Raw genomic sequence first — 15,440 nt, 5'->3', positions numbered from 1 at the left:
AGGTGATGCTGTGGCAAGTGGAATACAAAGGAGAGGAAAACTATTTTTAAATGTATTCTATTACATTTACAGATAAGTCAAGTCAAGAAGCTTTATAGTCACACACAAAAATGAATAATAATAATAAATATTCATACACAATATTGCAGCATATAATAGGCACAAAACTTGACTGTAGGGGCAACATATACATAAATATATGACAAGTTCAAGACAAGTAAAGAACTATACTATAAATAGATAAATACAGTACATAAATAATAAATAATAGGTAAGTGAATAGATAGTAATTATTTGAGATGGATAGTAATAAATAATAACAACAACTAATAATAAAAAACAGCAATGGTACAAGTGTAGCAAATGTACTGTATATAAATAAGCTACTAGGAACATATCTGAGGGCAGGGGGCAGCACAGAGTTCAGAGTCGGGACGGCCAAGGGGTGAAAGTTGTTGCAGAATCTGGCAGCAGTGGTTCAGATGCTACAGTACCTTCTACCAGATGGGAGTGGAACATAAACCCCATGGGACTGGTGGGAGTAGTACTTCACAATTCTGTAGGCTTTGTGGATGCATCAATTTATATATTTGTCTTTAATGGTGGGCAGAGTGAGGTTCCATTGATCTTGTCTGCTGTGTACTATCTGTTATAAGACCTTACAATCAGAGGCTTGAAGTGTAGCTAGTAAATAGATAATAGTAACATGATATATGAGCATAATTAAATATATAATGAAATATGTTGTTTGTTGCTTATTTCTTTATGTATTTATTTAATTTTCTCTTCATTTGTTTATTTCAGTGACACAGAACACAGCATAAATAATAACAAAACTGTCATTTTCACTCCTCAGAGTTGAGAGGGTGGGCTTTGTCAAGTGTTGATTTAGTTTACATTTCAGCAAAGTGGTATGAAAGGTCCAGTGCCATTTGGTCTTTTAAAAGTAGCCACATTAATTAGTAAATAAAAAAGAAAGGAAATCATATTAGGAATACATCATTCAAAAGACTTCATGCTGCATCCTGATTTTCACCCACTACTGAAAGAGACCAGAGAAACATCTATTTGCAGAGCCCCAGTAGCTTGTTGTCAATGTAGTTTTAAGACAGCAGTTCTAGCATGGACTTTTGTAAATGCAGGACTGGTTTTTTTATGCACATGTATAAAAGAAGAAAGAAAAAACAGAATTGTTAAACTGTTAGCTAGGTATATGTTAAACTGAATGTCTTAAATTAGGTATAAAGTTTATTCCATGAACAATGTGGATACCATTCAAAGTAACTCCTAACCCTAATGTCTATCTTAAAACTACCATTTTAAAACTGTATGGATGTTATGTCCTAAAACTGCACTGAACTCATGGCACTGTTCATACTAGACCATAACCTTAACTACCATCTAAAACAGCACTGAAGTCATAGCACTGCAGCTCAGCAGATATGCAGTACTGTATGATATTAGAGGACTGTGCTGAATTTTAATAAGCCACCCAGGAAGATTAGATGTGCACCTTTCACATCAAGGAAAAGGAGCTAGCAGTATGATGTCCCCATTTGAAAGAAGTATAGAATCTTACTGTGGAAAGAACAGTTATGAATGTAGAACATGGAGTCATACAGTGCACATAGTTTGTGTGTTCTTCCTATGTTAGTGTAGCGTATTCACCTTAAAGCCATTTGTTTCTAAACTTGAGGTTTTGTCATTTCATTTTAGACAGCTCATTGCCACTAGATTTCACTGAACAAAGAGTGGTTGTGAAACTCTCACATAGTGTTTAAATTTCTTTGACTATATTTTATCAGATGATAACAATATCAGAAGATATCACAATGCTCTGATGCCAACTTATAGACCAAACACCAGTATCTCATTGTTTGATTGATTTAACTTCCATGTAAAAATGGAAGTTTGGTGTAAGGGTCAAAAATTTGCTATCAAATTAAGTTCAGATTTTGACTCGATGATGTTCAAAATATTAAGAAAGTTCATTTTAGCAGGATGTCAGTATATGTGTCTGTGTGTGTGTGTCCTTAGAAAATTGAAGTTTATTTTCACATCTTAAAATTGTACTTCATCCTAACAAACATTTTAGAACATGTGGTTTCCAATGTATCTGCCCAGAATGCTGAGACTATGGTCAATTTCTTTGGAAGATATCATTGTACAAATCTTCTTCTTTAAAGTTTCATTGTGTTTGCCTTATTACAGAGTCCAGGCCAATTTGTTATTGTCCAGTTTCATCCAATTCTTAACCCCATGTCATTCAAAAATAGCTTGACCAACACCCAATGATAACTCCCACAAAAATTGTTGAATTTAACCAGGATTTTTGCAGTCTGCTCTGTTTAGTCACGGAATCAGACCTTTTCAGTTGCAAATCTTTAACACAAGTAGTTTTTGAGATAAATGATTTATTTAAATAGCATGTACGCAGACACAGAGGCGTACCCCTCGAAGAAATTATAAGTGACGATAACAGAAGGCTTCTTTGTCCTACCAGGGCATATTCTTGATGATGAAGAGAAAGAAATGAACACACGCACACTCACACACCACAGTAGATCTGTAAAGGTCCACATGGACAGAGCCAAAAAACATCCCCTGTATCAATCTTGTCTGTCTATGAACCTTTTTTACTGCATTTGATCCCATGTGTTTAGTTTCAAATTAAATATAATTTATGTTATCATTTGATTCAATTTCCTGTTTGTTTTATCTCACATTGATTTATGTACATATAAATATTATATAGGTTAATGTACTTGAATCTATGTTATTTTACAGTACAGTTGGTTGTATTGTAAAATCTTCCATTGAGTGATTTCCTGTGGTATCAGTAAAGTATAATTTACATGGAAATACTGTAAGGACCATTCCATTTTTGTGACTTCAAAGGTGTGTAAACTTTCATGTTTCGCTAGTCATTATCAAAAGAAGACATATATTATTATTAATTAAGTTAAGGTTTATGTTAGAAAAGTCTGCACCTGTTGCAAAATTATTGTATGGCACCACAAGAATATTCATGCCAACAGTGCTACTAACAATGAGAAAAACAAAATGATCAAAGAAGAGTATAAAAATGCAGCAAAAAGACTGATTAGTACTACAACGTACACAAAAAGGTCTTGAATATCTATTTAAAAGAGGTGTTTAGAGGTGTTCTTGTTTATAATGAAAATACAGAAAGAAACCAAGCCATCAACCTAATTTGGGTACTTGTTGCCAGTGGAAAAGCAGCTTAAGACATTTTCACTTAGGAGTGCAGCCTTGCCCAGTGATTCTTAGACCGATGTTATTGGAAATGTTTTGCTGCTGGTAACTGTATTTGGAAATTCAATCTAAATGGAGCATCCAGGCAAAGAATAATCAATGGTCCAAATGAAAAATAAAAAGACATACGATATGGATTGTCAGGACCTTGCTTTGGAATCAATTCTAGTAGTAGTGGTTCCTGATGAGTAACTGGTGGCCTGATATAAATGCTATGTGCATGTTTGTATGCAGAGTCATCAACACCAAGCTGTACTGTCAAACACGTGGCTGGTATATTTGGGGAAGTGTTTCAAGAGGTTCTCCTAGGGAATAAAAACTGGCTTTATGCTTAAGCAAAAGAATTTGTACTGTCTAGGTAAAGAACTCTATTACAGAGTCAGTGCTAGAATAAATTTAGCAGGATTTTCACAGTGGTTGGTTGTTGGTGATGTAAAATCCTACAAATATGCCTGAGACTGTAAAGATTATAATTATTTTTATCACATATGCATAGTACAGTGAAATTCTTACTTGTGTGTGCTAATCAACATGTAATGTGCTGCTACTCCCCGGCACCATGTTTAGTGAATTTAACTACCTTACCTCATAAAGATATAATAACAGTAAAAAAAAGAGTACATATTCTCTTCTGTTGCACAGCCTACCATTGCCTGCAGTTAACAATAATGCAGTAAATTCACTGTTTGCTCCACATTTAGTTACTAAAACAATTGACCATAGATAAAGTAAAAATGTACCAAGGCTGATACATAGCATTGCTTAGGCTAAAATCAACTTGCTGTTAATCAACTGAACTCACCATTTGAAGAGTTGAACTTGACAGATCTGAAAAACGTACGTAATCAATATTAAGATGCCCTGCAAAAAAAGTCATAAACTTCTCCTTGATAATATTTTCCCCATTTCATACTCAGAACAGATATATGTACTGTATATATTTTCAAATAATATATATAAGCCTCTCATGACCAGTGATTTTACCCCTGAGTTGTTCACTAGAAAGATACTTTTGAAAATAAAAATAAAATGTGGAAAAAACAAAACATATAATGTGAGCAAAAACACTGTAAAGAAATATCAAGAAAACACAAAAGTATGTAAATAAAAAGGTAACTGTACTGTGCAATTTATAGAGCCACATTATGTTCAGTCCTTCACAAATAGCCTAAAGGTGGTAGCTGTTCTTATGTCCAGTATTGCTAATGCTAGTAACTGACTTCATAGTGCTGTGGTGTGGTAAAGTGGGGTCCGCAGCTGAGGAAGGTGGCCATTTTAATAAATACAGTACACCCCCAAAATTCGCAGGGGTTACGTTTCTAGAGCACCCGCGAATTGTGAAAAACCACGACTTTTGGATGTGGTTCAAAAATGCCTTTTAAATGCCTATTTTTATAGTTTAAACCCTAAATACAGTATGCCCCCAAAGCACTTTAATTTCGTTGCAAACTCAGCTTAATACATTAATACATTACCTAAAAAATTACCTTAATACATTACCTAAAAACAGAATGTAGTTAAACCCATATACTGTACAGTACTGTACTGCTATGTCTCCTGTGGTGCTAGAATGTAAAATACAGATGTTACCGCTATACGTACTGTAATTCATGCAAGCACGTTTTCTTTGGTATGCACTGTCGTTTTCTTTGTTATAAGTAGAGTAAATACATAATAATTTCATTTAATTAAAATACAGTAAAATGTACGGGTACTCACCAATGATGAATGATATTGATGATGAAGTAGCTGTGCAGTATGATGCAGAGGATTTAAAACTCCTCAGGTGGCGCCTCTTCTTCAGGCGCTTCAGGAGGAGTCGTATCTTTGGATGGGTCTTCTTCTGGTGGGGTTTCGTGCTGGCTTTTCTTTATAGGTTTCAGGACCATTGTGATGGGAAGTTGCTACATTGTCTTCTGTAGTGAACTGCTGGTACAATTTCCGTGCTTTCTCATGGATGATGTTACCGTCCAAGGGTATGTTCTTCTTCCTGCAGTCAGTGATCCACAATGCCAAGGCAGATTCCATACTGATGATATTTTTATTCCTTATGGTCGTTACCTTTTTGGCACTATCATAGAAACTTACAGATACAGTACTCCAGATCGCTGCTTCGTTCTTGTTTATGTACCATGTGGTGCTTTCATTAATGCCATAGTGGCGCGCTACTGCAGCATAACTTTTTAGTTCCCGGAGCAAATCCAGTAGTTCAACCTTCTCCTGGAGTGTTTTAAACTTCTGGCGCTTAGGCTCAGTGCTAGAAGCCTTAGAAGGTGCAGGGCGTTTTTTCAACATCTTGTGCGTTTAAGAATAACAAAATGAATACAATAACAAAACGGAAAACACGAGGACACTCAGCTGGAGACGTGTCACAGCAAGGAGAAATGAATAACGCTCTCGGTTTGGCTACTTTCACCATCCCAAACTGCGTTTCCCTCAGCGGTGGTAAACCCACTCAGCTGGAGATGCGTCACAGGGCAGTAGTCAATCAGCAGCAAGGAGAAATGAATAACGCTCTCGGATTGGCTACTTTCACCATCCCAAACCACATTTCCCTCAGTGGTTGCTTCCTGGTCTCTCTACAACACAGTATTGGCACGAAAAAAACCATAAAAAATTGCGGAGGATATTTGCGGTTTCCGCTAACAATTAATAGTTAGGTTCTAAGGAACCCCCCCTTTTTTAAAAGAGGAAGCACGAGTGCAAGGAGGGAAAAAAAAGGCAGATCAGAGGAAAAGAGTAAAATGGACTGGCCAGTGACCAAGAAAGAGAAAGGGAGGTTAAAAGGAAAAGGAAGACAGAGAGGCAAAGATGGAGAGCAAGAGCATCCAAGCTGATTGGAGTGAGGCAGGTGGTCAGCAATGAGCTTCAGGGTCATGGGAGACAGAGGCTGTGATAGGGGCGCTCCTACTGAGTGCTTTCTTGGAAGTAGAAGCGGCCCGAATGACGGCGTCCCCCTGCAAGAGCCAAAGGTGAGCAGAGGGAAAGGCATGTGAGGCTCGTCAGTTTGCCCTGCAGACACCAAAGGAAGAGTGGCAGGGAACAGAGCCCAGATAAGAACCTGTCGATGGGTGTCTCCTCCTTCCTTCTGGGCCGCCAGGTTTAAAGGGAAGCATTGGGACTCACCGTTTTTATGGACTGTCTCTGGTTTTAACCTCATTGTTTTTAAAGGAATGTTTATAGAACTGTTTTTAACCTCCACCAGTGCCTTTTACTTTTTATGGATTATTTGTTTATGTAACATTTTGAAGCCCTGCACTTTTGGACACGTATCTGTCTGTCCTATGCTCCTCACACTACATAGCTGTCCAAGAATTTTTTTTTTTTTATTTTGCACCAAATGATCATTTTTATTCAGTTTATTATGTACATTTTTATTATATTAAACATATCTATTAAAATGTACTTATAATATATAAAAGTAAAATTTTTTTAAGAATTTGTGTTGGGGAGCAAACATGTCTAGATGGGGGCTTGAACCCTACATACCTTACCATGCCACTAGCCATGCTGTATGAATAGCATTCACTTTGGAAGTGGATTTGATAAGGAATGGTCTCTGTGGATAGATATGGAGATCCTTAACAATCTCTCAGTTGTGTGCCATTCTTGCTGAGATTTTTTTACAACAGAAGATTACATTAATGTACTGTATATTTCATTTTTTATACATTTGTGCACTGTTTTATCATGTAAGGAGAGTGTCCCAAATCTTAACTATAGACCATTTACGCTTATTCGTAATAGCCTGTCAAAAGGATGCAGTGGCAATCTGTACATTCACTTTTGGTCACTATTAGGGTTGACTGCTATGTTGGCTAAATACTTACCCCGTCTGTTTATATTTGTGACATCAGACGACCAAAACAAGCAGGAGGGAAGTTTTATACTTTTATTCATGCTTTCTGCGCGCTTCTGTGGTTGGGTTCACTAAATGTTTTGAGGTGTTTTGTAATGAAAAGAGTATAGGGATTGATGAGATCCTAGCAGAAATTTTCAAGACAATGGATATTTCTATGTGTGCCTTGGATAACTCATCTGTTCGATATTGCATGGAAGTCATAAGCAGTATATTGGCACTGGCAGACTAGGCTAATGGTTTCCATTACAAAAGTCTCTTAGGTGCCTCTGTTTCTTTACTTCCAGTATAACACTTGGTGTCTGCATTTGTGACATTTAATGTGACCGTCATATTGTCCCTGCTCCTGTTGGTTAATTCTTAGATGGTTTACAAGGGTACAGTGGAGGCTTACAGTGTATCCCTGTTGTTTGTGAATGATTCATTCCTCTTTGCCTCATCTGACTGTACAGCTCCTCACAGTACCCCAAAATAAGATCTGTTTGTTACACAAATACTTGGATTTGTTGTCTGTATGAGTACCTAGTGAGGAAACCTCTTTTGCCATTTCCCACAACAGGAGGTAACCACAGGACAAATCCATCACAGTTTGGATTAATTATATCTCATATCTTTTAGCCTTCTTTGGAGTACCTTAAGAATTTCTTAGGAAGACCTGAAGACTACTGCCTTGAAGAAGGAAATCTATCCTGTTATCACCATTACCTTCACAAGGACAAGCAGATGGAAAATGGGATGAGACAAAAGAATTTTCTCTGAATAGGTTTTGATAAAGTAATTTTAAAATTAACTTTCTTTATGCTCCAATGCCTCCCTCACTTTTTCATGTTCCCACTTAAACTTATCACAAAATGTTAAAAAAAGAGAAAAAAACTACAGATACTGGAACACTCCAAATATATCTGTCCTCACAAGTTTCTTGCTGGTTTAGCCTCAATGGTTTGTCCGCACAGTGTGTGAAGTCTACATTTTACAATTTATAGTGAAAGCTAATACAGCTAATTTAACACAATACCATACAATCTATACTAATAAAAGGCAAAGCCCTCACTGACTGACTGACTGACTGACTGACTGACTGACTGACTGACTGACTCACTCACTCACTCACTCACTCACTCACTCACTCACTCACTCACTCACTCACTCACTCACTCACTCACTCACTCACTCACTCACTCATCACTAATTCTCCAACTTCCCGTGTAGGTAGAAGGCTGAAATTTGGCAGGCTCATTCCTTACAGCTTACTTACAAAAGTTAGGCAGGTTTCATTTCGAAATTCTACACATAATGGTCATAACTGGAACCTCTTTTTTGTCCATATACTGTAATGGAAGGCAGCAAGATGGCCGTAGGAGATGGAGTTGCGTGTCGCGTCATCACGCCTCCCACGTAATCACGTGAATTGACTGTGAACGCAGTACGTAGAAAAGAAGGAGGAGCCCCAAAGAGCGCTGAAGAAAACATTCATTACACAATTGACAAGGCAGCGAAACAATAAGAAGCGAGTGAGTGACGCATACAAGCATCTTCATAAGACACGAGGTATAAAAAAGCAGGGTGTAAACCGTAAGTTTAAATTAAGTTTATAGAAACGCTCCCGCTGCCGTTTGCAATACCATATTCGCGAGATACAAGTTTTATGAGAAGACACAAGGTATAAAAAAGCACGGTGTAAACCGTAACCTTAAATTAACTTTATAGAAACGCTCTCACTGCCGTTTGCAATGCCATATTCGCGAGATACAAGTTTAATGAGAAGACGCAAGGTATAAACGAGAGTTTGGATCACTTTGTAACAGAGTTAAAATTGCTGTAGCGAGAAACTTTTAACTGCCGAGTCTTAGCTAACATTAAATAAACCCGTGGACATCGCAACATCACACAAGAGAGCGGCTCACGTGAAGTGACTGAATGCAGCAGGAGTGATCACTTCGATGAATCAAACCTGTTCAAAAAACACATTACACAATTGATAAGGTAGGAAAAGAATATGAAACAAAGCACGGTATAAACCGTAACTTTAAATTAAGTTTATAGAAACGCTCCCGCTGCCGTTTGCAATAACATATTCGCCCCTGCAAAGCACAGGGATTTTGCTATATATATTATACTGTTTCAACCATTCTATGATCTGCTTCTCGCAACTGAAAGAGGGCACCGTGGCAGAAGTTAGCCGACTTGCTGACCAACCACAAGCGTTACCTGGTAGGTAACCACCCATACAATCAGATTGTGAATCAGACTACGAATGCCTGCAATGTAATTACCCCGATCTACATGCTGTCAAATGAACGAACCACACGCCATGGCACAACGTTAGGGGCTTCGCCTCTAGCGCTGACGTCCAAGGTTCGATTCCCGTAAGGGAGTGCAGTGAGTGTGTACACCTGATGAGCCCACAATTACGGCGAAACACGTGTCGCGTACTATGCATCTTCAAAGCACGGTGTAAACCGTAAGTTTAAATTGAGTTTATAGAAACGCTCCCGCTGCCGTTTGCAATACCATATTCGCGAGATACAAGTTTAATGAGAAGACACGAGGTATAAACGAGACTTTGGATGACTTTGTAACAGAGTTAAAATTACTGGAGCGAGAAACTTTTAACTGCCGGGTCATGTCGCGTGTTCTCGGGTAGGTACACCAAAAAATGTATACATTTATGCATGTAATGGGCAAACAAAAAATGTACTATACCCGAAATCACTGCAATAGTACTCAATGTATCTTTACTTCTTAAATGTTAATGTTTTACTGTTTAATAATTTATACGCTTCTTATATGTTGTTCAAATTCTTTTATCAAAATACCAGTAACAGCGCACTGCACGATAACGTGGAGTGAATACACTTGACATGAGCATTCATGTTATTTATCCTCTTTCTCTGTACGTTTACCATTCGTTTGCTCAGAGGTTGATGCGCTTGCTGCTTAATGAGTAGCTCTTCACCCTAGTGTCCCGCTACTTCTCTTCTTTCGTCGGCATCTTTTCCTGTTAAAACTGATTAAGTTACTTTTTGTGTTGTGATAACTTAGTATGTTTTCTTTAATTTTTCAGTTAAGCTGGCACTTAAGTCTTCAATCTGCCTCAAGAATGATTAGCGAAGGTGGTAGGGAATGAAAACGGCACCCGTACGCATCCGCCACGGCCGCACTGGTGCGCGCAGCTGTGAGTTGATTCTACAATAAAATAAAATAAAGATAAAAAGAGTAATAAAATCATCACCCCGAAAGCGAATAGTAGACGTGACGTAGTATATGTGTACCAACTTTCAAGTCAATAGGTGAAACGGTTTGCGAGCTACAGGTGATTTAATATCCTGGACAGACAAACGAATAGCCACGGTAGCGTATTATAGAAGAAGATTTTACTGTTTAATAATTTATATTTATATGCAATGTGCTTCTTATATATTACTTCATATTCTCATATGATAATGATGTTAATGTTGTTTATATTGATTTCTATGTTATTGTAAGTGCTCTTTATTTGTGGAAAAATTAATTTGGCAATTAACAAACTTATTTTATACATACATTTTATTTTTTTCTCTTGCACTCAGTGAGTGAATCCACTGGGTAATCAGCTATATATATATATATATATATGTAGATATGTATATATATATGTGTATATATATGTAGATATGTATATATATATGTGTATATATATGTAGATATGTATATGTATATGTAGATATGTAAATATATATGTATATATATGTGTCTGTGTATATATATATGTGTGTATGTATGTATGTATGTATGTGTGTATATATATATGTATGTGTATGTATGTATGTGTATATGTATATATGTATATGTGTGTGTATGTATGTGTATATATATGTTGATATGTGTATATATATATGTATATATATGTGGATGTGTATATGTATATATATATATATATGTATATATGTAGATACTGAATGTGTATATGTAGATATGTGTATATATGTATATATATGTTTATGTGTGTGTGTGTGTGTATATATATATATATATATATATATATATATATATATATATATATATATATATATATATATGACAGCAACACTCATAACAATGACAACACAATTACATTGACAATCATGTTACGTTATTTTTAAAGTGTTTCCTTTTCTTTTTCATAACCTCTTTAACACACTACTTCTCCGCTGCGAAGCGCGGGTATTTTGCTAGTATTATAATATAATTCATGTTTGTTTAATATTATTTTTGTACAAAAATGGTGGGCCAACAGGAATTTATTCTTCTTCAGGAGTCAGATCATGTCAAAGGTTTTATTGTTCTCTTTTCTGTTGCCACTGACCTTTTGAAATTTGCTGCTGTCGTCTCACAATTCTAAAGGGCAGGGTTTAAATGTAAGTGCATTCATGGTGTACGGTCAGACTGTACATACTGTGCTCCCTATGTTCATGTTGGCTTTCTCAGTGTACTCTGGTTTTCACTAATATCCTTGATTGATTGGCTTCTCTAAATTGGAGTTGTTTTGTATGGGGGAGTGTGTTGGAGTGCAGCCCCATCCAGGGTTAATCTTATATGTTGTACTGTACCCAAAGCTGCGGGGACAGGCTCCACTTCCCAATGATCCCATAATAGAGTAGGGTGTGAAGGCAGTTGAATGAGCAAGTTTATGAATGGATCCATCCATCCATCCATTTTCCAACCCGCTGAATCCGAACACAGGGTCACGGGGGTCTGCTGGAGCCAATCCCTGCCAACATAGGGCACAAGGCAGGGAACCATGACTTAGCTGTTAGTTAGCATAACAAGCTGAAATGACTAAAAGGACTCCTCTTGTTTGTCAAACATCTTACGTTCTTATAAATGAATGTTTACAATTTACAAGTATGTACATATGTCCTTTTGTGTAGGTTTTTATTCATTCTGCTTGTTGAAATTTTATTTTTTGTGCATTGTTGTTTTTTGAGCCTTTAACGTCATATAGCCATACATTTTTGCTGTCTTTGGCATAAGAAATAAAAGAAACTACAAGACCACTTAAGCTTTATGTGAGGACATATTTTATTCTTTCTGTCAACATGGCTAGTGTCAGAAATAGATCTCCTCCTCTCTGTTTTATAATGTAGTATGCATTCTTTTAAAGCTGCAAAAATATTACTGTATTTTTTATGTATTTATGTTAGGCTTACCTTATATTCAGATTAAAATGTATATAATATAGTGTAAATGTAATATATAATTTTTGTGTACCCCATATTCCTGTAGCACCTCCCATAATGCATGCTGTGGATCTGTGGCAGTTCAGATTAGCTCCACCATCCTTGGTTGCTTCCGGTAGACACTCGAACCTGGAACGGGATAGGATACGTGGGGCAAATGCGAACACACACAGTTAGTAAGGGATGGTGCAAATGTTACAGTACTTTTATCTACAAAAAAGATGAAGTGTTCCAAAAGTGTAGTACTCTTCATACAATAAATAATCCATAAAATCAGAGATGCTGTAAGTCAAAATCCAATACATAAATCAATAATAAAACTACAGTCATTGGGTCCTTTCTCTGTCTCCCCAACTCACCCTGCTCAGGTCTTCCAGCCAGCGGAGACACCAGAAGCCGTGCTCATCACTTCTGGCTCCCATCCCACAGCCTTCTTCAGTGATCTGCTGCACCATTCAGAGCTCACTGTCCTTCCATCTTCCACCATGCTCTCTTAGCTTCATTGAGACCCCTAGGATGGACACATCCACCATCTTACCTGCTCCTCAATTAATTCGGCATGGAATGATCCACCCCTTTAACTGCCAGTCGTTTGCTCATCTGCATGCCTACCAACCACTCTGCCTCTTCTTCCTCAAACTGGCTCAGGTACCCAATACTGTGCTCACTCTCAGTTCTGTTGTTTGCCTCCCCCTTTCACTCTGCATGCTCCCTTTTATTCACCGATCAGGTGCAAGTGCTATAATAAGCTGCACCAAGGTGTGAATGAAGCACTTGACCAATCTGTCTGCAGTTGTGCGTGAATGCTATATCAGCTAAGCATCCCAATCAACTTTGGAATGGAATTTGCACATTCCCACATGCACCTGCACCCACCTGGTGCCTGCACACTCGAGACTCTGAATTATTTAAAATACACTGCCCCAGGAACCCCTCTCATAACAGGGACACCATAATATGTGTTTCCAAATCTACAAAATAAATGTAGACTGGTTTATCATATTCTCATTCACTGTCAAGCAAGCGTGCCATGGAGAAGAATTGGTCTCCTGTTCCAAAGCCATTTAACAACATTGTTCTTCCTGTATCTTAGTCTTACACGTCGGGCGGAGTCTCACCTCCAGCACCCTGGCATAGTCCTTACCTGGGAGGCTGAGGAGTGAGATCCCTCTGTAGCTGGAACACACCCTCTGGTTCCCTAACTTAAATATGGGGACCACCACACCATTCTGCCAGTCCAAGTGGGCTTTACCTGGACTTCCAAGTGACATTGAATGGAAGTGTTAACAATGCTATCCCAATATTTCTGTGAGGTGATGTCACAATTTAATATCTAAAAATACTCTTTTTAAGTGTTAAGTGCTTTCAACATCTCTGATTGGATCTCATCAATGCCAGCAGCTTTATTGCCAGTGACCTCAGACCACCAACGTGACTTCAGCAATAGGTGTCCAATGCTGCCTTCTAATAGGAAGGCATGTCCACCACCAGGCTGAGGAGTTCCTCAAAGTGTTTCTTCCATTGTTCAGCAATTGCCCCAGAAGAGTTCATCTCTACTTAACACAGCCTGGGCAAAGTCACACCTTCTCTTTCTGAGACATCACACAGTGTGCAAGAACAGCCTTGAGGCTAGGCGATAGTCATTTACCTGTCGTCATCTCATGGAAATACTCTAATGTCAGATAGATTTTGAAGTTATTTGTTGTATACGTTGGGCAAAATTTATCTGTTTGATTGAGCACAGTGTTTGAAAAAAAGAGATACTCTCATGGTGGTGGGTTGGCGCCCTGCCCGGGGTTTGTTTCCTGCCTTGCACCCTGTGTTGGCTGGGATTGGCTCCAGCAGACCCCCATGACCCTGTTGGAATCTTAATCTGCTGAATATTCCAAGGATCTTCTTTTCTGCCACTTCTGAGTTCCCAAATGTCGTCCAGTAGAAAGGTATGCACCAGTTATTTTTTCAATTTTCATCCATTTTCAAAATGATGGCATCTAAAAATTAACCAATGTGCTAGCCATTCTCTTTAATATATATATACATTTTATTTATTGTATTTAAGAAAAATGTCACAATACTTGTTAAACTATTACTGACTGAACATTCTAAAATCAGCTTGAACCAACTCAGGGTGAGAGGAACTCATTTTACATCGGGTGCAAAGCAGAAAGCACCACTGCAGGATCACACACAGTCATACACCCATCTTAACTCACTTGCGGCCAACTAAGAATAGCAAATTAACCCAGGAAGCACCTCTTTTTAGTTATATGCAGTCTCTTTTCAAATCCTATAATTTTCATTTTTTACTTTATTTATTGGGGCAGTGCAGTGGTAGCACTGCTGCTTCGCAGTAAAGAGACCAGGGTTTGCTTCCCAGGTCCTCCCTCTGTTTCTCCCCATGTCTGTGTGGTTTCCTCCTGTAGTCCAAGGACATGCAAATTAGGTGAATTGGCAACTTAAAATGCACTAGTATGTGTTTGGTGTGTCTGTGTGTGTTCGACCCTTCGATGGACTGGCGCCCTGTCCAGGGTTTGTTCCTGCCTTGCACCCTATGCTAGCTGAGATAGGCTCCAGCACCATTCTGTAACCCTGGTCTGGGTTAAGCAGGTAAGAAAATGACATTACATTATTTATTGATTAGATGCTAAGAAATTAGACATTGTAAAAACATGCTGGGCATACTCATGGAAGCACTCACTAAGCATTCTAAAATCCAGATGATATTATAGACCTAATCACAATAATAATTCCCTGCCTACGATTAAATCATGCAAATATGACACAATTGTTATCTCCGACCATGCCCCTCTAGTCTTGGAGCTAAAATCATTAAGCCCCTCACACTCACCTCGTAGATGCCGTCTTAACCCTCTTCTATTAGCAGACAAGTAAGCCCGCGATTCGCTAGCAAATCGGAAATCCAAGAATGGCAATCAGTTTCTGTTTCGTCCGATATTTGGATGGATGACATATCACGGAGGGTGGGTACGTCTGGGGAAATGTCATTTAATTCAATAAGCATATCTGTACTAAAGCGGTTTCGTTTTGTGGAGACGTGATTCTGTTGCCTTTGCTAACACCGACTGCTGGCAGAGTGGAGCACAGCA

At 38.1% G+C, this 15,440-nt stretch overlaps 1 protein-coding gene across 1 annotated transcript in view; it reads right to left on the bottom strand.

The window, feature by feature from the left end:
* Positions 1 to 14,392: 14,392 nt before the first annotated feature.
* LOC114647978 (adenosine receptor A1-like) overlaps positions 14,393 to 15,440 on the bottom strand; it is a 42,359-nt gene continuing 41,311 nt past the window's right edge. Inside the window, exon 3 of the mRNA XM_028796716.2 lies at positions 14,393 to 15,064. The gene's annotated coding sequence lies outside the window, so the exon portion shown is untranslated. The remainder of the gene's footprint in view (positions 15,065 to 15,440) is intronic.

This window comes from Erpetoichthys calabaricus, chromosome 3 (genome assembly GCF_900747795.2).
Source record: "Erpetoichthys calabaricus chromosome 3, fErpCal1.3, whole genome shotgun sequence".
Classification (NCBI taxonomy): domain Eukaryota; kingdom Metazoa; phylum Chordata; class Cladistia; order Polypteriformes; family Polypteridae; genus Erpetoichthys; species Erpetoichthys calabaricus.
This window is presented reverse-complemented; position numbering and strand designations above follow the sequence as displayed.